The 23,108-nt window shown below is 40.7% G+C and overlaps 1 protein-coding gene across 2 annotated transcripts in view; it reads right to left on the bottom strand.

Moving 5' to 3' along the window:
* LOC137658739 (uncharacterized) overlaps positions 1-23,108 on the bottom strand; it is a 79,401-nt gene that overhangs the window by 43,232 nt on the left and 13,061 nt on the right. The window contains exon 1 of one of the 2 annotated variants that reach the window (XM_068393760.1): positions 5,627-5,678. The exons of the other annotated variant lie outside the window; for it this stretch is intronic. The gene's annotated coding sequence lies outside the window, so the exon portion shown is untranslated. Of the gene's footprint in view, positions 1-5,626; positions 5,679-23,108 lie in introns of those variants that run through there. 2 annotated transcript variants of the gene reach the window in all.

Genomic DNA, 23,108 nt, shown 5'->3' with positions numbered 1-23,108 from the left:
GCCCACCTGTAGCACCTGCGTCACATTGAAGTTTCTTCTGAAACTTGAGTTATGACCTTCACCAGGTCCAAAGAACTCTGAAGTTCAAGTAGCCCACAGGTGCAGCCATCAGTGCCCCCCAAAGAAGTCTCACTTGAGAAGGGGACATTCCGCTTCCCTGAGTCCTCCTCCCTGATTTGACGGAACAACTTTCATCTTTTTAGCATTTATTTGCCTTTCTAATTATGCCAGTTTTCTGGAGGTTGCTTAGATGAATTTTACTGGTTTTATTCAGAAAACGAGGTTAAAGAACCCACAAAATGTTGATTTACTATCAAAAAAATATCTACAGTGAGTCTGCTAGAATTTAACCACTCACCTGGGGGATGAGGGCAGCGGCCTGCATTGGTATTGACCTCGGATGCAACTAGTGAACATTCTTGTGAACACTTGAGGGGTTGAGCGTAGCCCGGAGCCTAGCACCCCGTACTGGTAAATTAAATCTGAAAGGATGACTCTCGATATAACCTTGGAGGATAACCTTCAGTGATAATCAGTGCTCAAAGTCACTTAACGTCGAGTCAATGGAAGGGGAAAAGAAGAGGGACATGTGACCTCATACGGAGGATTGGACCATCCGAGGATCAGACCCTAGGATCTTTTATCATCCCCTGCTTACAGTAAGACGGCTGAGAGAGATGCCCAGCCGTTGCCTATCCTCCCTGAAACACAATCAGCATGCTCTAGCCCATATCGTGACTCAAGGAAAAGGGAGTCAGGCTGTACAAGCAACCCTTCCAGGTGAAAACAAATTTTTCCCTTTTGCTTCCACTGGAAACTAATATAGACTCTGGGCTACCTGGTCAGATAACTATCCAGTAGGGAAGCTTGCACCGCCCGAGGATTGTGTCTGTTGACAAACCCTGAAGGTTTGGATGGTTCAAGTAAGAGGAACCAGGATTATTTGACTCTTAAACAAATCATCTACTCTCCTATAAGTGCCTGAGGGTGCCCAGATGTTGCTTAACAAATAACCATTCTAAGTCAATTACTGTCAAGTCATATGATTGGTTGCAAGCAACTGTCCCTGCAAAGGGATGATGAATCCTATTCTCCAACTGCCTTTGCTAAAAAGAGAGTTGGTCATGTATGTCCTCATACAGACCGGTAAAAATCAGATTAGCCTAGTTATCTATAGCGGGTAACGATATTATAGCGAACCCCTCTAGTTGATCACTATCAAGCAATCGGTTGCAAGCAACTACTGTACTTTCGAAAAACAAAATGAAGAAGAGTTTTCTGTCACATTTGTCAGCCAGGTAGTTGTATGCATAACTCTAGTTACGGACCAGTAACACATCAACAGAAAAATCTACCTCAACATACATACATATATATATATATATATATATATATATACATATATATATATATATATATATATATATATATATATATATATCTCATCATTGCTCAATAGTAAATGATCGTTGACTAGCTCAAGCATTGTGAACATATTCGTGGGCATGTGTGCGCCTACGAGAAGCACATACAGCTAGCGAACGAAGTGATCAGATCTTTGTCGGTAGTAGTCACCTATGGGCGGGACAAGTGTACCTATAAGTAAGCAAATACAGTACTTGTTTACTATCGTTCATAAACGTAATAATGAACAGATTACATCCCATCGAGAATGGAAACTTTAGGGAATAACCTCTAGGGTTACGTCTCATGAGACCATTGTGCCTTGAGGGCATGACAGGATGATGCAGAGATCGGAAGGCATTAGAGGCCGACACCATGTGAGAATTCCGAAGAGCTCTCTATGCCAAGAGAAGAAGTCAAGAGATAATAACCCCAAAGGATTATGTTTCATGAGACTCGTTGTCTTACAAAACTTGTACAATGGTGGGATGCGGCATTGGTAGGCATTCCCCTTTGCAGGAGAAAACCAGGGGGATTGCATTACCACAGGTTTCCACCTCTCCGACGATCGTAAAGGCAAAAGTGCATGCGCAGCCAAAGTAACTTGTGCCAACCTCACTATGGGGCTGATGGTGAGCAACTGTAGCTGCGCAGACTTCATCAGGGAAAGGAGCTAGCATTCACACCTTGCTAATACTGTACTTAGTATTTGGGTGTGCTCTCTCTCTCTCATGAAAAGGGAAAAAGTGTTGCCAGCACTCAGTGTTCGAGCAGACCCTCGTCAGCGAGACATTCTCCTACGCACTTTGTTAACGCTTAGTTTCTGGGTGAGCACTCTCATGAAAATGGGTAGAGGTGTTGCCAGTGCTCAGCGTTTGAGCAGATCCTCTTCTGTGAAAGTAATTTTCCCAAAAGGGTTTGTCCACTCATGCATGAAACAAACACTCGTCCATGCTCCAGAAGGAGTTATTGAGTAGTCTAATAAGTTCCTGCATTAGGAGGCATGAGTAAGACTGAGAAGGTTCTTGTGTGTTAATGCACAGTAGTTAAAACAAGGTTTCCCCCGTAAGGTTAGAAAAACTAGAGGAGGTTCTGAGGGGCCTGCCCTAACAGAACTCCAGGAGCTTTGCTGTGCCCTCTGGACACAATGGTGAGAATTAGCGGCCGCAAGCGGTCAGTAGGTATCACCATCTACAGCAATAACTGTAAAGGGTTATAGCTCACAAGACTCCTGCCCCAAGGGCACAATGGGATATGAAACCGCAAGCGGTCAGCCGGCATCACCATCTGCGGCAATTACCCTGAAAAGTTATGATTCACAAGACTCGTTGACTGGGTGCTCCGAAGAGCTGGAACAAGGCTCAATGAATCAAGTACTTGTTCTGAAACCCCAAGGGGAGAACTCCAAAGGTGAGGAGGGCTTCCCTCATGGATGAAAGGCCATTGGGCAGAGAACCTCATTACTTTATACACTACAGACCCTCAGAAAGCTTAGAAGACTAACCTAAGTTACCCTCGTACTCCAGAATTAGGAGGCACAGGAGAGAAAACCCCAACTGGTAACTCCGAGAAGCACCGGTTGAAACTTCTCTCGTTAAAGTAGCTTCTAGATTAAATTCATACTCCAGCAATAGGCAGTATGAGAAAGAAAACCCTGACTGGTAATTCCAAGTACCAGTTACAACTGCTCTCATTTGTAGGCAAGAACTGTAGGAACGAAGGGAGCAGATGCAGAGAGAGCTGCAGCTAAGGGTACGAGAATCGGAGAAACTCTGTTGGTGCATTACCTCCAGTTTTGGAAAGGACGACCGTGATCAATCCTTAGGGAGGTAGGTATGCAATATCACTGTGTCCTAACTGTAGTGCTCTCAAAAAACTCATTCCTTAGCAGGAGGACCCGAAAGCCCCAAGGAAGGCAGAAGTGCAGCAACGAGAAAGACTTCCCCTGTGGTGGACGCCGTTGTTTTGCTAACGGGAGCGACATAGTCCGAACCTAAGGGGTTACCCGGGAGTCAAGCAGCCATCGGTCTTACTCGACCGCAGAGTCAGAATGGAGGAATTGAGCCGATGGAGAAAAAGGTCAGGACTTCTTCAGCTTCAAGGAAAACCCTGAAGGAGAAGAATCCCTTTAGACTTCTTCCTTCATCATCTACTAAACCTCACCCACTGGGAGGATGGATACAGTACTCCCAACACTCGTTATGATGAGAGTCCTGCAAGCAAGAATGACCTCGTCCGGCAGGACAAAGGGAATGGAGTTCAATCTCAGTAGCCGACATGAAGGTGTCACCTTCTCATCCTTCATGGCCGGGACAAGCCCACAAGATGAGATCAGATCATCAAACCCCAAGAACTCCTTGAAAGAGCAAAATGTCAAAGCAAGTTGTTATCATGAGTGAGACAGAACATTTATAATCTCCTGAGCCAAAAGCAAGAATGACAATATATCATAGGCGAGTGTGAGCGAGGTGGCCAGTCTATCCCCCTGTAACTAGCGGTAGATGGTTATACTGTACCTCACTAAAAGTCTTATGGTTAGATTCCAGATTTGCCAAAAGTATATTGTTCCCTATAAAGACAAAGGGTTTGTAACGAGTTTTAGAGCAACAATCTATTTTATCATCCTGTACAGTATACAGCAATTCCACTACTCTCTATGATTTCATGAGGAATAGATCATCAGTTATTTATATTCATCAAGGTATTTATAAATAGACATTTACTACATGTCTCCCCAAGGTATGGTCTTTGTATTTCTTTGTCTACTTCTATATATACTGTACAGTTACTGAAATCTTTTTATGATTAAGCTGAAGATGCAAAAAGTTTCAGAGTTGATGATTAAATAGGAAAAAAGTATAAATTTTCCCAGAAAAATACAAAAATATATTACACTAGACCACAACTTGCTCACATGTGCATTTGTGTATAAAGTGTCATATTTTCTGGATTTGAGGGAAGGAACTCACCACTGGTTAGTAACCAATCCTGAAATATGATGATGATGATGTCCTTAAGATACCCAGTGGGGAGGAAAATTACTACTAAAAGCCCATACATTCTCTAACAAAAGCTTTGAAGCTTAACTTCTCATGATATAAAATCTTCAGAGAATTGTTATTTCTTTTTCAAATTATTGTTATTATTACTTGCTTAGCTACAACCCTAGTTGGAAAAGCAGGATGCTATAAGCCAAGTGGCTCCAACAGGGAAAATAACCCAGTGAGGAAAGGAAACATGGAAAAATCAAATATTTTAAGAACAGTAACAACATAAATATCAACCGATTCTAGTTATTCAAATATGAAAGGATACAGAATTCTGCACCCTGAAATGCAAAAAACATTCACTTCATAAAAAAATTCCATATGAAAACTAGTCACTTTTAAAAATAATTTCTACACAATGATAAAATACATAAAAAATAAAAATAAAATTTCTAATATGCAACTTTTAAGAGAATAAAATTCTCTCTCAAATGGTTTTAATATTTAAAGAAAAAAATCAGTTGAAAACCGAAAAAGTAGATAAGAATTTGAAGCAACCACCTAAATTATTTTCTTAAACGAGGCCGAGTTGTGCCTCTTATTTATGAAAATTAGATCTCAGTATTTCTATACTGAATATCCAACGCATACAAAACATAAGAACTAGGTGGTTATATATATATATATATATATATATATATATATATATATATATATAGGATATATATATATATATATATATATATATATATATATATATATATATATATATATATATATATATATATGAATAGGGTTTTATTGTAGTGTATTACAGGGCAATATAACCTAGGAAAAATACTACTTTTTCTTATAGAAAAATTACGCTCTCTTCGAAAATGACACTCGTTCCCGTCGCAAATTAATAGTTTCAGAAATATATATACATCTATATCCTACGATAATGGGGGACCCCCATAGGAAAACATATATTTTCTGTTCGAAATCACACCCTGTAATACAATACAAATTTACCCTCACTTCTGACATAAGTTTAGGTTAGGGTAGGTTTGTTGTTCACCGTAAGCATATTTATTTCGGCATACTTATAGCTTTAATACACTTCGAATAGCGTTAGCGATAAGCACCGTTTCAAACACAGTATCTACATAATATATAGGATACACATAATAGATAGGCTTAAAGAAATCTGCATATCTGCTAAATATTCAAATTGCTTGAAAGTTTACACTCACCTATTAACAAGCATATCTTATTTGTAATATGGCTTAATTTAAAAGCCCCACTTTTTCTTAGTAGTCATGTTTCTATGGGAACATGCAGACCGGTAGCCCGATATTAGTGCGCGTCTGTGCGACGAGTCTCTATGATGTTTAGGTTTGAAAGTTTGTTTACAAAAGTCAGCTGATCGAAGCTGATTATTTGCATGACAAGACCCATCAGCGTTGGACTCCCCCCTCACCCCCCCCCCAAAAAAAAAAAAAAAGTATAGGGCTGCTTTAATTGTAAAATGAACTTGATCATACCACACATAAGGAAAATTACTTCTCATAATATGAAGTGCGACTACCATGCTCTCAATCTTTCCTGGTTCCTAATTAGCTCACTCAGCAAAATATGTTTGCGGCCACTCTATCGCCTTTCAGATAGGTGCAAAGCTTCTAAGCTTATTCTTATTATTGTAATTTAGCTTATTTTACCTGTACCATAAATGAATTAATAATGCAATTATCAGTCTTCACTTTTATCCCATTCTACTTTGAAATCAGATAGGATAATACCTTGCTATCATAAGTTTGGGCAACCTATTGTGGTCAGTTTGGATTCTTAATCTCTTCTTTCATGTGAATTGATTGATTGGTCGATTTAAAAGTTTTCAGGCATTCTGACATCTAATGTCGGGAATTTCGACCCGATCAATCGAAATTCCCGCCATTTGACTCCACCTACGACTACGTCAAATTGGAGGGAGAGGAGAAACTCGCGGGCGAATGAATGTAGTTCCAGACGTGAACGTTTAGAGCCAAAAAGGGAAACCACCTGGTAGGAAGGCGCTGAGACTAATAAAATCAATTGCTAGTAATTTAAGATTAGGAAAAATAAAGTCATTCTGTTGTAACATGATAAAAAAATCCAATCTAGAAATTTAGGTTCAGGACAAATTGCGCCAAAAAGGTGACGTAGGAGGTTGCAAGGATAGCTCGTCCTCTTTGATCCAACGTCCCCGACCAAAGTAAGTCCCCTCTAATTGTTATCTCTCCTCTCTACCTTGTCTACCAGGTTGGTTGTAGTAGAAGTTTGAGTGCAAGACGTTTAGTTTTTATATCGCAGTTTAGTGTAGAGATCCTTGTGATTGGGGATCTGAATCCTGAGTTAAATAAGAATAGGGATATTTGGTGTGTGATTCGTTGTGTATTGAATTCGAATTGGCACTATTTTCAGTTTGTTAATGAGTCCGGTGTGGACTTTGTGCTTGAAGAGCACATGCTACATTACCTAGGGTCAGTCTTGTTTTTCAGTGAGTTTTGTGAATGCTTAAGAATGTTGTTTGTCTTTATCAGAGTTTATTTTTGTAATAAAATTGTAAATTTTATCGCCGTATTTTAGTTAACTCCTGGAGGGTTTTGGGAATCTTGCCTCTTCAAGGCCTTGCGATCCGCCCAGTACATCGGGCAGATTTAATTAACTGGTGAAAATCACAACATTTGGTCCTTCGAACCGGATCGCAAGCGCTTCCCAGAGCCGGACAGGACTAATTTAAAATATGAGCTTTTGAGAGAGAGAGAGAGAGAGACGAACAATTAAGGTCCTCTACGTCCCGATGTGCGATCACCCACGTGGGTCAGTTCTTTGAGTCCCTTCTTAACGTTAAATTATCCTTTTATCCTTGCCTTGTCCAACCCCCCCAAACGTAAAGTAAAGTAATTAAGATGGCTGTGTCCACGATCGTGCATATCGAGGCGTCGATGGGCCTACTGGAGGATTTGCTAAGCGAAACGCAAAGGGCGCTGATAGAGACTTACTCCGAGTCCGTTTACCAGAATTTGGTAACGGAGTTGCAGGCAGAGGTCCGACAGCTTAAAGAGCTATACAAGAGCCAGCGCGTTAAGCTAGAAACTAGTTTCGAAGCCCGAATTAGGCATATGTTAGGTGAAGCGACACGCGCTTCCACTCTATTGTACAATAGAATAGATAAAGTGAAAGGCCCTTCAACGGGGAATGTTGCCCTCCCCAGGTTGAAGCCGCTGCCTCTCCCCACGTTTGAAGGGGAAGTGCAAGAGTACGCATCGTACCGTGAACTATTCACGATCCACGTGGATCGAAGAGCTGATTTAGACGAAGTGTCTAAATTCACGTATTTATTGGGGACGTTGGGCAAAGAGCCGCTCCGGATTATCAAATCTCTGAGTGTAACCGCCGCGAACTATAGTGTAGCATTAGATTTATTAGATAAGCAGTATGGCAACGTGCACCAAACGCTCGTGATTCTGCACCGCAAGTTAGCAAACATCTTTGTGCCGTCACTAAACCCCGTAGAATTAAAAAGGTTCCGTTTTGAGTTGACCATCATTATTGAGCAAATCAAAAGACTTAGTACCAATGACTTAGGCCAGGGCATGGTCATGAGCCTCATTAATCAAAAATTGTCAGAGGGAAAACTATACCGCAAGGTGGTAGAGCATTTGAGGAAATGCGACTATACGTTGGACGAGTTTTTTGAGGCAATAGATTTCATAGTAAGAATGTTAGAAGACGATGCATTGCAGAGAGGCGACAGTCTTGAGAGTGACAAAAGACCAGACAGTAGTGTAAGACCGAAAACCCATCCCATCCACCAAAATTCCTGCCCATTTTGTAGCGAACGGCACCCGCCTCACGGATGTCGCCAAGTGACAGACGTAGCTGCTAGACGTCGCATTTTACTAAAAAGGGGTCTTTGTTTCAATTGCACGAAATCAGGCCATCGTAGCGATAAATGTCCCGTATCAAATTCCTGTAGAAACTGTAATGCTAAGCACCACACTGCGATTTGCGACGCGGGTAGACCGCAATCAATCCCTAGTCATAGTAATAGTCAATCAACAACGTCCCGCCCCGTAGTAAATGCGACGCCTGCACAGAACCAAAATGCCCCCCGTCCGTCTAAGGTTAAAGTAGAATCTAAGCCGTGCACGAGCGCAAAGATCGCGCAGAGGTCTGATGTGGACCTCCCATGCACTATCTTGCCAACAGCCATGGCAGGTATTCAACAAAGGCAAGGTAGTAAGCGAGTCCGCCTATTTCTCGACTCAGGAAGCCAGAGGAGCTTCATCTCTTCAAAAATTGCCCGTCAATTAGGCCTACCGGTGGTAGGAAGAGTATCCTTGAATATAGCTCCGTTTGGTTCCGAGGAAATAAGCGGCCAATACGATGTAGTAAGTTGCAGGGTTGAAATGGGGAAAAGAATCGTGCGTATGAAATTGGTGGCACACGAACACGTGGACGTCCCGATACATAACGTGGGTTATGTTAAAGTCAGACAGCATCTGTTGACCAAGGGAGTCACGTTAGCCGATCCAGCAAGCCAATCAGATACCATGAAGAACGTTCACATATTAGTTGGGGCTGATTATTTTAGCTATTTTGTCATAGGTGTAGAAAAAGTAGATGGGATAAATCTTTTCTTAACGCATAATGGTATGTCCCCGTACGGGAAGGTGCCACAATGGCTGTTCCAAGGGGAAAAGGTCGAACAAGTAAGAACGTTGAGAGTGTGCAGAATCACGGACGAGCCATATCTGTATGATGTAGATGAGTGGTGGCGATTAGACCGTGTTGGTATCGCCCCATCTGAGCAATACACTGTTCGCGAGGCCGAGGCCGTGCGAAAGGTATCGCAAAGCGTTGTAAGAAAACCTGAGGGATATCAGGTTAGCCTACCATTCGGATCGGATGCTAGGCCAGAAACCAATTATCGTAACGCTATGGCGCAGTTGGAGTCGTTGCAGACAAAATTAAAAAAGGATAGGGAATATCTTGAACAATATCAGGGAGTGATAGATAAGTATCTCGAAGCAGGTTTTATATCAGAAGTGAAAAATCCCGTAGTGGAAGGTTATTACATGCCACACTTTGGTGTTAAGAAAGACAGCCGTACCACCCCCCTTAGAATCGTGTTCAATGCCTCTGCCAAGTCACAAGGTTGCAAGTCCTTGAATGAATGTCTTTTACCTGGGCCCAATTTGGTAGAAGTAGCATACAGTTTAATTATAAGGTTTAGGTTGAATCGATATGCCATGTTAGCCGACATAAGTAAAGCATTCCATCGTGTTTTGTTAGATCCTCGTGATGCCAAATACACACGATTTCTGTGGCGCAAGGCAGCTGGTCGAGCGCTTACCTTCGCCTTTAGAGTCGTGGTGTTCGGCATCACAGCTAGTCCATTTTTGCTACAGCAAATATTAAACTGTCATTTTAAAGAGGAAGGGCGCCCAGATTTAGTAAAATCTTTTTATGTTGATAATTATCTGGCCACGTTTGAAGAAATAGAACATATGAGGCAAGAGCATGAGTCTGTTCATAACATCTTAAAAAGGGCGGGTATGCCCTTAGAAGGGTGGGCCAGCAATCACTTGGCCTTCGATAGCGAGAAACAGTGGAGTGAGCCTGTGAGTGTGAACGTGCTCGGGCTGCGATGGGCCCGGGACGTGGACAGATTGTGTGTGAAAGAAAGCAAAAGGATCTGTGAGTTGGGGGAGGGATGGGTGCCCACGAAGCGTAGGGTACTTTCCCTATTAGTCTCCATATATGATCCGATAGGTTTGATAAGCCCATTATTTGTAAGGGGAAAGCTTTTCCTTCAACAACTATGGGAGGATAATGTAGGTTGGGATGATGTTTTAGGAAAAGAGAGGGCTAAAGAGGCAAGTGAATTGTTGAATGATTTGAAAGCGGTGAGCGACATCACCTTTCAAAGATCAATAGGAAAAAGAGGCTTACAACTTCATGTGTTCACTGATGCCAGCAGTAAGGCATATGGAGCAGTAGCATATACTAGGGACGAATGCAATCGGGTAAGTCTGGTAACGAGTAAAACCCGGATCACTCCGAAAGGGATGAGCAAGCTGACGATCCCTAAGCTAGAGTTGCTGGCCTTATTGTTAGGCAGCAGACTAGCAAGAACGCTCAAGGATCTGATCGAGCCACGGGAAATAGTAATGTGGACCGACAGTAAGGTAACGTTGGCGTGGGTAGCATCGCCCGATGCTAGGTCTAATAAAAATGTGTTTGTTTCTAACAGAGTGGCGGAAATTAATTTTATTCAGCAGGTTTGTAGTTTCAGTCTGAACCATGTCCCTAGTCAGCAGAACCCTGCCGATATCCTATCCCGAGGCGCAACGGCTCAACAATTGCAAGCTAACCCCCTGTGGAGGAACGGTCCAGAATTTCTCAGGACCACGGGAAGGCCTGTTCCTTGCGAGGAGGAAGATTTACTACATCAAACTCACGTAGTAGCGGCGGTGCAGGAGTTGAGGGAGGAGATGTGTCCTACCCCCCCAGGCGAGATTTGGGACGTCCTGAAGAGGGAAGTAGGGTTCCAATTCTTGTTACGAGTAGCTAGACTAGTTTTAAAGTTTGCTAAGATAGAACGGCATCCGTTCAGTATTGTTGTAAAATTAGAGCAAAAACATTATTTGCCTACTGTTTATGCCTACTTAGAGGGCGGAGTCAGACCCCCTCGTGAAGTTGCTAATTTTGCTAGACAATTGAATTTAGTTTTGGTAGATAATCTCATCTGCACCAGGGGACGAGTGTCCCATGTAGGAGAAACTGATCATTTAATTCTCTTGCCAGCCAAAGGGCATTTGGTTAGGATGTATCTAAATTATTTACATCAGTTACATTTGCATTGTGGGGTGAATACTCTAATAGGTATCTTTCGACAGAAATGTTGGGTGGCGGGTCTACGTTCCATTGCGAAGCGAACCGTGCGGCAATGCCCTGAATGCAAGCTGGCCTTCCAGCCTCTAACGAGACAGCCACCACCACCCCCCTGCCAAAGGAAAGGATCACCCTCACAAAACCGTTCACGGCGGTCGGAGTGGACCACACAGCAGCAATACACACGGAAACACGGCCAGGGTATATACTTATCGTAACTTGCATGGCCAGCAGAGCCGTGTACCTTGACTTCTGTCCCTCTTTGGAAGCAGAAGAATTCGTGTTGGCACTTAGACGGTTTAGTGCCACCCACGGTGCCCCACAGCTCATCATGTCCGATAACCATCAAACCTTCAAGGCTGCCAGCCACCTCCTGCAGGGACTTTATGAAGAGGATGAAGTCCAGCAGTTCCTGAGGAAAACTGGCATAAAGTGGCGGTTTCAGACGCCCCGTGCACCTTGGAAGGGTGGGTTCTTCGAGCGTTTGATAGGAGTAACGAAACGGACTCTCCAGATAGCCCTCGGAAAGAAGTACCTGCCGGACGCCCACGTGCTGACCCTCGTGAAAGAAGCAGAAGCAGTGGTGAATAATCGACCGCTCATGTACAGCGGTGACGAGCGCGAGGATGAAGTCCTCACCCCCTCCCATTTGATAAGAGGACACCAAGTCCACCTCATGGCCCCGATCTTACCGGACGACCATCTCAACGCAACCTTCACCTCTCGGAAGCTACGTGATCGTTACGTAAAATTGACAGATTCGCTCAAAGCCTTTAGGGAACGCTGGAGAAAGGAATACTTGAGTGCCTTGAGGGCCCGGCACGACAGTCGGCCCGGGGAACCCTCCAAGCTGCACCCCGGAGACATCGTGCTAGTTAAGCAGGACAATAAGAAGAGAGCGACTTGGCCACTGGGACGTGTCGTGGAGACGTATCCTGACGACAACGGAGTCGTACGCTCGGCGAAAGTGTTGTTTGAGGGTGTCGAATCGCTGCGAGCGGTCAGCCACCTGGTTCCCCTAGAAATAGCCCCCTCTGAGGATGACCATGAAGGAGACGACGGCGATGACGGAGAAGAGGGTGCGTACAGATCGACAGCCGGAATGCCAGGGATAGCGGAGACGTCTGGGAACGACCAGGGTATGGCAACAGCTACGACAACTCAACAACCAGCCACAGGAACGGACGACAACGACGAGAAAGGTGAGAACTATGCAGTTAGTGAAAGAAGTGAAAATGAAAATGAAACAGAGCAGACGAACGCACAAGGACGTTCTGCACGCCCATTGAGAAGGGCTGCCGCGAAACAGCGAGAACTAATGGACTGTCTACTGAAAGGTGACGATATATAAAAAGTAGCTGTAAACTGTAAGTGAAAAGGGGGCGTGTTCTATCTGGAAGGTAGGGAGGGTGGAGTTTGTGAGGTGTGCGTGAATCTGCGGAGGTTGGAAGTGCTTAGGGGTGGAGTACGGGGACGGGATGGTCTCTCGTGCGTACAGACCGAGCGTTGCACAGAACCTGCCCCTCCCTCTTGTACTCCATTAAGTAACAGCCTGCATGTAGCAGCGCTATAGAAGTCTCGATTATTGTGAGTTGAGACAGACTGAATTTGAATTGTCATATGTATTTCTGCCATTTCTTGAATTGTCTTAGGCCCATTGCCTAATTGTCTTTGCACTTGAATTATTATGTTTGCATTTCTGCCATTTCTTGAATTGTCTTAGGCCCAATTGCCTTAGAGCTTGAATTGTATGCATTGCCATTGCCATTTTCTGTTTGTTTTAGGCCCATTGCCTAATTGCTTGCCAATTGAATTCTGTAAAATGTGTACATTATCACTTATTTCTGCTGTTCCTTATGTGTATTACACGAGTGCTTTAGAATTGCTAGGCCCATTGCCTATTTTGATCTGTTATATGACTGTATATTATTGATTGTGTTTATTACCCCGGGGTAACATTGCTGTTGTATATTGTGCGTACTCTGTTCGAGTCGTTGCGGAGCGCTACGCAGCGAGCCTAACAGAGTCTCGGAGTAAGCTACTCCCCTCACCCCGAGTCTAGCTCCATCCAATTGACCGACGTTTCATCGCTCCTTATTTTGGGGCGTGGAGGATGTCGGGAATTTCGACCCGATCAATCGAAATTCCCGCCATTTGACTCCACCTACGACTACGTCAAATTGGAGGGAGAGGAGAAACTCGCGGGCGAATGAATGTAGTTCCAGACGTGAACGTTTAGAGCCAAAAAGGGAAACCACCTGGTAGGAAGGCGCTGAGACTAATAAAATCAATTGCTAGTAATTTAAGATTAGGAAAAATAAAGTCATTCTGTTGTAACATGATAAAAAAATCCAATCTAGAAATTTAGGTTCAGGACAAATTGCGCCAAAAAGGTGACGTCGGAGGTTGCAAGGATAGCTCGTCCTCTTTGATCCAACGTCCCCGACCAAAGTAAGTCCCCTCTAATTGTTATCTCTCCTCTCTACCTTGTCTACCAGGTTGGTTGTAGTAGAAGTTTGAGTGCAAGACGTTTAGTTTTTATATCGCAGTTTAGTGTAGAGATCCTTGTGATTGGGGATCTGAATCCTGAGTTAAATAAGAATAGGGATATTTGGTGTGTGATTCGTTGTGTATTGAATTCGAATTGGCACTATTTTCAGTTTGTTAATGAGTCCGGTGTGGACTTTGTGCTTGAAGAGCACATGCTACATTACCTAGGGTCAGTCTTGTTTTTCAGTGAGTTTTGTGAATGCTTAAGAATGTTGTTTGTCTTTATCAGAGTTTATTTTTGTAATAAAATTGTAAATTTTATCGCCGTATTTTAGTTAACTCCTGGAGGGTTTTGGGAATCTTGCCTCTTCAAGGCCTTGCGATCCGCCCAGTACATCGGGCAGATTTAATTAACTGGTGAAAATCACAACATCTAAGGTCATTAACGCCGATATCATTTATTTTACATTAAAAGATAAGAGAATAATCATTTAAAACCATATAAGTTAATATGTCATTGGAGGTAGTATGTTGACCAGGGCACCAACCACCCGTAGATATTACCGCTAGAGCGTTATGGGGTCTTTAGACTGGCCAGACAGTACTACATTGGATCCTTCTCTCTGCTTACAGTCCATTTTCCCTTTGCCTACACACACACTGAATAGTCTGGCTTATTCTCTACATATTCTCCTCTTTCCTCATACACCTTACGAAGATTACCAAACAATTCTTCTTCATCCAAGGGGTTACTGCACTGTAATTGTTCAGTGGCCACTTTCCTCTTGGTATGGTAAGCAGTTCATCTAGGAGAAGGACACTCCAAAATCAAACCATTGTTCTCTAGTCTTGGATAGTACCATAGCCTCTGTACCATGGTCTTCCACTATCTTGGGTTAGAGTTCTCTTTCTTGAGGGTACACAAGAGCACACTATTCTATCTTATTCCTCTTCCTCTTGATTTGTTCAAGTTTTTATAGTTTAAATGGGAGATATTTATTTCAATGTTGTTACTCTTCTAAAAATATTTTATTTTTTCCTTGTTTCCTTTCCTCACTGGGCTATTTTCCCTGTTGGAGCTCCTGGGCTTAGAGCATCCTGCTTTTCCAACTAGGATTGTAGCTTCGCAAGTAATAATAATAATAATAATAATAATAATAATAGAGAAGTTAAAAATTTTTCAGAAGACCTGCTTCTGAAATAAATCTAAAAATGTCGCTCGCATAGTAGGACACATCATGTCCAAGTACCTTGGCAAGGATGAACCTGCCATCCTCACCTCGAGCCTCAAACAGATATCTATTTCTTAAGTTATCATTATTGGGGCGTTCGGTCAACAAATGCCTCACAGTTAAAGGTACCAAACAGTCGTCGCAATACGGTTGGTGTTGGCCCTTCAGCAGAAACTCGTGTGTCAACCGTATGTGACCAATGCGGAGACGACAAAGATATGTCTCCCACTTTCGGGCATCAGGTTATATCTCCAAGGAGATATGACATTTGTTACCTCTCTCATCTTATTGCCATCTAGACTATCCCAGTGCTGTTGCCAATTATTGCAAACCAATTTCTTGATGTTGGGTAGGAAATCATTAAAGGGAATGGGATACCTTCTCGGTAGCAACTCGGATGCAGCATTCTTTGCCAGTAAATCTGCCTTCTCATTCCCACACACACCTACATGTGCTGGAACCCAACAAAATCGAACCATTATACCTCTCCGACCAATAATAAAAAAACATTCTAAAATCTTTAAAACTAGAGGGTTACTAGAATTAAAAACTTCTAAAGCTTGAAGAACACTCCTTGCATCACTAAGAATTGTAAAATTACCCTCCTTTTCCAAAGCTATTTCTCAATAGCGGTTAGTATGCCATACAGTTCGGCAGTAAATATGGAAGCTGTTAGAAGAAGTGCACCTCTACAATTAAAATCATTACTATATGCTCCAAATCCAACGCCAGCATCAGATTTGGAGCCATCAGTATATATAAAAGTCAATCCCCTATGTTCTGCAACATGTTCCATAAAAAGAGACATGGATTCTAAGTCAGCCAAATTCTTTTTAACTCCAATAAAATACTTACAAAAAGGTACCTCTGGTCATTTCCATGGAGGCGTTGATGATACCTTAAATGGAAGCACCTTACCTCTAATAATATTCAGACTGTTTAATAATCGTTTCACCCGAAAGCCATAAGGTTGAGGAGATTTGTGCAACTCAAAGTATGATGTGTGTCTTGCAAGGCTTGCAGTCTGAAAGGCTAAAGTGTTAGGGAGTCTTTGCAACCTCCCTACTTATGTAAGCAAACAGATCCCCGCTAGGATTTTGCAATGTACCTATACTTATGTCTAGTTTCATTAGCTGTTGTATTTGGGCATGAAAATAAATATTTAGTAGTATGTTCTTCATTTTTGCACAGGTCACACAAATTATCTCCATATCTGCCCCTGAAATTTGCTTTTAAATTGAGCATATTTAATCTTAAAGTCTTCAGTACAAGGTTGGGAAAAATAGTCCAGCGAGGAAAGGAAATAAGGAAATAAATATTTTCAATACAAGAGAAGTAATGAACAATTGAAATAAAATATTTTAAGAATAGTAACAATATTAACTCATGTTAGAGTCTGATATCAAATATCTGGTAACAATTCTATTTCCAATTGGTGATGGGAATTTAGTAGATCTAGAGTATGCTGATGATGCTGCCCTTGTTAGCAGAACACCAAAGTATTTGCAATGCTTGCTTACCAGAATGCATTAAATATCATACGAGGTTCGGCTGAGGATAAATAGGAGAAAGACAGAGATGATGAAAACGGAGTATGCAATGGAAGATGAAATATCAAGACTTTGGTCACATTAGACCCATAATTAGAGATAGGGATCCAATGCAGTACTGCCTGGCCAGTCAAAAGACCCAATAAATTTTTATCGGTAGTTCTGTATCTCAACAGCTATTTCATGTTAGCATATTTTTAACCAATAACTTTTGCCATCCCTAAGCCATTTTAACTGAAACCCTTCACTGTTATATACAATCTTATCTTTTACCAATAAAGTTGACACGACTTAATTGCAGAATAAATATTGCTATCATACACATAGCATACATATCTCAGAAGGCTACTTTTTCATATCCATGACAATATCCTGCAATTATTTTACTAAATAATCTAGACTGGATCCATTTTGTTCTCATTCATAATAATCGGCCTACATATTTGGTCTACTGTATAGTGCACCATATAAGCATCACATGTCTATAGCAAAAACTCAAGTTACCCGAAGTGACAAATGGAGCTGCTACTGTAACTGCTGAATCGGCCTTAGACCTAACCACGCAGTTACTGTCACGAATGGATACAGTTTTCATTTGGGACTGTGGACATAATTATCTCAAGCTGTTGTCAAGAGAACGCACTATCAAAGCTTTTACTATTATCAGTATTATTGATTATCATTAAAAGCTAAACTACAACCCTAGTTGGGGAAAGCAGGATGCTATAAGCCCAAGGGATCCAACAGGGAAAAGGAGCCTGGTGAGGAAAGGAAACAAGTAAACAAATAAACTCCAAATGAAGTAATAAACAATCAAAATAAAATATTTCAAAAACAGTAGAGAGAAATTGGATCTTTCATATATGAACTATAAGAACTTAAAAAAAAAAACAGAGGACGAGAAATAAAATAGAATAATGTCTCCAAGAGCAATTCTAGTAGGAAAACCCACAACCCCCCCCCCTCTCTCTCTCTCTCTCTCTCTCTCTCTCTCTCTCTCTCTCTCTCTCTCTCTCTCAACGAAACTCCGCCCCAAAGACTATTTCATACACTTCGCCAGTGTTGCCACATTCAAATCCGTACAATAAGAAAGAAAACGGAGAATTAAAGAGAAAACAGTTCATCTGCATGATTTCAATTAATCAAAATAAATTAAAACTGATAAATAAAGAGTCGGTTGCATCAAGTTTGAAAAGTTCCTCTAAATAAACTAATATAGAAACTAATTTCACCACTTAGAATAAAATTACAGAATATAGTGTATCATATATATATATATATATATATATATATATATATATATATATATATATATATATACAGTATATGTTTATTGGACAAAAAATATTTACATACAAAAGATTTATAAAAAAAAGACTCAGTCCAAGCCTATATATATATATATATATATATATATATATATATTATTCAAGGCAATCGGAAAAGCATAAACCGGTATACTTTCTCAAGTCAATTGGCGAAGAAAAAAAAACCATTACCACTAGAGATTTGAATAAGCAATTCTTCAATGAACTATATCTTTCATGCCAAGTCTCATAACGCGGAGGCCTTGATATGAAAAGGGCCGAAAACATTTCCCAGTTATGCATCATTCACATTAATAATGCAATTACAACGTGACATTCGGGAGCTTTAAAGACGCCTCTTCAAATGGACCACCCCACCCCACTACACATGCCTGGGACAGCACCAATTACCCCCCCCCCCACAGGTCTAGCATGTTGCATGCGTTTTGCCAGTGTTGCCATAAACGCAGTTACCACATTTCCTCTTAGCCCTTCTACCACTGAGAAGGTTTTGTTTACATCTAAGGAAAGGGGGTTTACTATCGTAGCTCAACACATAATAGCAAAACTAAAGACTTGAATAATGATATATGATATACATGTCAATCGTTATTTCTCGCTCTCTGATTAGATATTGGTTTAAAATTCGTACTTAGTTACTTGTGTAGCATAATCTTCTGCGAAAACTTTTGGTGAACAGTAAACAATTAAAGAAGGTACTAATTTTACTGTTAGAAACAAGATAGCCAACCCCCCCCCCCCCTCCCTCTCTCTCTCTCTCTCTCTCTCTGTCTCTGTCTCTCTCTCTCTCTCTCTCTCTCTCTCTCTCTCTCTCACAACTAAACTCCGCCCACAGACCATTTCATACACTTCGCCAGTGTTACCACATTCATATCCGCACAAAGCTTTTCGAGGTTTTTTTTTCTTTCATTGAGTAAAATACGTATTAAATAATTTCACTATTCGCCCGTTTGTGAAAAGTTACCTTATATCAAATAATTTCGTAAGAGGGAGGACACAAAGCTAAAGATTACAATGAAAGTTAACATTATGACATCGTACTAGAAGCGGTATGACAATAACGTTTATTTGAATGCCACGATAAGAATTCATCAAGCACACAAAATGAATCGATGAACGATATTCGTATATGCACATTCTAAATTAAATGTACACCTTTGCAAGATTAACTTTGGCTAACAACGCCAATGTAGGCCTACTCGGCTTTAATGTTGAAATTTTCACAAGTTGCCACATCAAACAGCTTAAATTCTGGTCAACACATCATTTGATATACCAATAAAGGAATGAAAGACAGTATAATAGTAATTGATTGATTGAAACTAAGAGAGATTACTCGAGTGCCATATGTGGATGAGATCATAATAAGGGGTACATGGAGATGGTTTTGGGCATGCTCTTCGCACTCCCTGAGAGATAAGTTCACCAGACTTTCAACTGGGCTCTACAAGGCACTAGAAGAGTTGGAAGACCCAGGCTTACGTGGCTGAGGACTATGAAGAGCGAAGTAGGAAATGATGAATGGAGAAGTGTTGAATTAAAAGCTCACGATAGAGACGACTGACGAAATCTAACAGAGGCCCTTTGCGCCAAGAGGTGTAGATGATGATGATAATACTTATAATTTTAAATGGTCACACTTTTATACATTAGGTAGAAGCACAATGATTTTGTTGGACAACCACAACACATAGCTAGAACTTCCACCCGGCAAATCAATTGAAATAATCGTTACATACGACACCTGTGGCAAAATTTTATTACGGTTATTTGCTAGTACATTTATTGCGCTTAAATCCTAATGCGTTTCTGCTTTGTCATTGGATCTGAACTATTGTATTTTATTTCTTCTCTTCCTCTTGTTTTTTAAGTTTGTAGTTTATATATGAAAGATCTGATTTAATGTTGTTACTGTTCTTAAAATATCTAATTTTGATTTCTTTTTACTACTAGTGTAGTTTATCTATTTCCGTTTCCTTTCCTCAATGGGCTATTTTTCTTTGATGGAGCCCTTGGGCTTATAACATTTTGCTTTTCCAGCTAGGGTTATAGTTTAAATAATAATAATAATAATAATAATAATAATCACCATCATCTCTATGTTGAGCTTTTAATTCAATACTTTTCCATTCATCATCAGTACTTTATGCTTCACAGTCCTCAGCCATGTAGGCCTGGGTCTTCCAATTCTTCTAGTGCCTTGTGGAGCCCAGCTGAACGTTTGGTGAACTAATATCTCTTGGGCAGTGCAAAGAGCATGCCCTAACCATCTCCATCTACTCCTCATCATAATCTCATCCACATATGGTACTCAAGTAATCTCTCTTATTGTTTCATTTCTAATCTTGTCCTGCCATTCAACTCCCAATTTCCTTCTGAGGGCTTTGTTCTCAAATCTACTTAATCTATTGGGGATTGTTTCACTGTCATACCATGACTCATGTCCACACAGTAACACCAACCTCACTAAACTGATATATAGTCTGATTTTTATATGTAATTTCAGGCGATTTGATTTCCAAATTTTACTTAACCTAGCTATTGTCTGATTTGCTTTTTTCACTTAACTCTAATTCTAAAGAACCTGTATTGGAGATCATAGTTCCTAAATACTTAAATGATTCTACATCATCAATCCTTTATCCTTCTAATGATATTTCATCTTCCATTGCATACTCCGTTCTCATTATCTCTGCCTTTCTTCTATTTTTCTTCAGCCCAACCTCGTGTGATATTTCATGAACTCTGGTAAATAGCAAATCCGGTGGTGTTCTGCTGACAAGGACAGCATCGTCAGCATACTCTCTAGGTCTGCTAAATTCCCATCACCAATCCAATCCAATTCTTCTCCCCTATCTCTGACTGTTCTATGCATTACAACATTCATAGGGAAGATAAACAACATAGGTGACAACACATTCTCTTGGAGTGCTCGGCGGTTGACTGAAAATTCCTTTGATAAGACGCCATTAACATTAACTTTGCACTTGCTATGCTCATGAACAGACTTAATACAATTTACATAAAGAGGAATTCCATACTAACGCAGGACTCCCCACAAAATGAGCTGGTGCACACTATCAAAGGATTTTTCATAGTCCACAAATGCCATCAAAGGGGGATTTCTATATTCTACGCATTGCTGTACAGCATGTCTCAAAATGAAAATTTGGTCAGTGTAACTTCTACCTTTCCTAAACCCTGCTTGTTCATCTCTCAGCTCTTCTTCAATATTTCTCTCCAGTCTCTTAAGAATAACCATACTATATATTTTCATAACAACTGAAGTAAGTGTTATGTCTCTGTAATTATTGCAATCAGGTCTTTTTTTTTTTTTACCAACACTCCTAACTCCCATTTTGCCTCTTCATGCCACATTCTACCAAATAATCTTGTAAGTAGTCTTGGAGTCACTTCATTTTCGGCCAGTATCATCTCGGCAGTTATTCCATCGTATCCAGGGTCTTTCCATCTCTTAGTTTTTTTTCAGGATAGCTTCGACTTCAACACACTGAATTCATTCATGGGCACATCAAGGTCTTCATCAGCTTCAGGTATATCAATCAAATTATTCCTTTCATGTCTCTTATTCATAACCTCACTAAAGCGTTCCATCCAACGTTGTCTTACTTCATCTTCTGTTGCTATAACAGAACCATCTCTCTTTTTGATGGGTATACGCTTCTATTACTACTACTACTACTACTACTACTACTACTACTACTACTACTAATAATAATAATAACAACAACAACAATAATAATAATAATAATAATAATAATAATAATGGATTGTACATTAGTTGCTAGGAAGCTCTGGATCACTTGGCACCAAAATTATCCCAAAAATTCATTATGGTGATAAAGAAGTTATATAAGACGTTTTATTCGTCCATTTAACACAAATATTACAGAGCATTTTGCTGTTAATATTGAAATTAGACCCATATGATTAAAGAGCTTTAGTTAAACAAAATAATGTTTATCTGAGACATACTGGGTAATTAAAATATGTATATGAATATAATTGTATAAACAAAATTTTAAAAATGCAGATTTAAGATTCCCACACTGAATCACTAGAGTAAGCACAAACAACACATCTCTCTAAAAATGAGATTTGAATGTCAAAGGTTGTACTAGAGTAAGCACAAACAAAGGTTGTACACAGTATATCAAATCTTGATTTTCATGTAACATACTAACATGCGAAAGTATGCAGGCTTATGTTTATGTAATAGGGAGAAATTAGACAAACAATGACCAGTGCATAATATAAACGACGTATTTTCTGAGTGGGAGATACCATGATCACCAAAGCTGTACTAGTTAGGGACACCCATACTAGGTTGGTTTACTGTGAGCGATCAGACTAAAGTCTCCCACCATCACCAATCCGTACTGGCCAGACTCCACACGTAAATAAAGTTACGTTTGAGATCTTTGTTCGGCAGTTGACTAGAAACGAATTCACTTAATGGTTTTAAAGGTCGCCATGAATGTCAGAGGCAAGGGACAGTGACACTGCCCTAGCAAGCAGGACAACGCCCTAGAGACTGACCATATACATTATATGATCAGCGCCCAAGCCCCCTCCCCATCCAAGCTAGGACCAGGAAGGGCCAGACAATGGCTGCTAATGACTCAGCAGATAGACCTATAGGCTCCTCCCCAAAACCCCACAAACCTTAGCTCACAAGGATGGTAAGGTTGCAGACGCTAAAGGCACTAACGAGTCTGAGCGGGACTTGAACCCCCGTTTGGCAAAGACCAGACAGAGACGTTGCCAATCAGGCCACAACAACCCTTGTTGTTTTATTCCCCACTCAGGCCGCCCCCCCCCAAAAAAAAAAAATCCAGAATCAGTGGAAATGAAACGACAATAAATGTATTCACAATGATAACCTAACTTCAGTAAATTAAATGTAAACAGGCATATTATTACCACATATCAAGGACCATACTTTCACACACATATCCAATTATTTTCATTGCAAATAATATCTGTTGAATGATTTCGCCTTGTTAAATGAGGATAGGAACACAAAAATTCCTCTTGTAATTATTCATATTGTATATGGCTTAATCAATCTCTCTCTCTCTCTCTCTCTCTCTCTCTCTCTCTCTCTCTCTCATGTTAAATAATTTATATGAAAATAAATTAAAGAAAGTTGCCATACAACTTATAGTTATAATA

Source organism: Palaemon carinicauda, chromosome 19, assembly GCF_036898095.1.
Source record: "Palaemon carinicauda isolate YSFRI2023 chromosome 19, ASM3689809v2, whole genome shotgun sequence".
In the NCBI taxonomy this organism is placed as follows: domain Eukaryota; kingdom Metazoa; phylum Arthropoda; class Malacostraca; order Decapoda; family Palaemonidae; genus Palaemon; species Palaemon carinicauda.
This window is presented reverse-complemented; position numbering and strand designations above follow the sequence as displayed.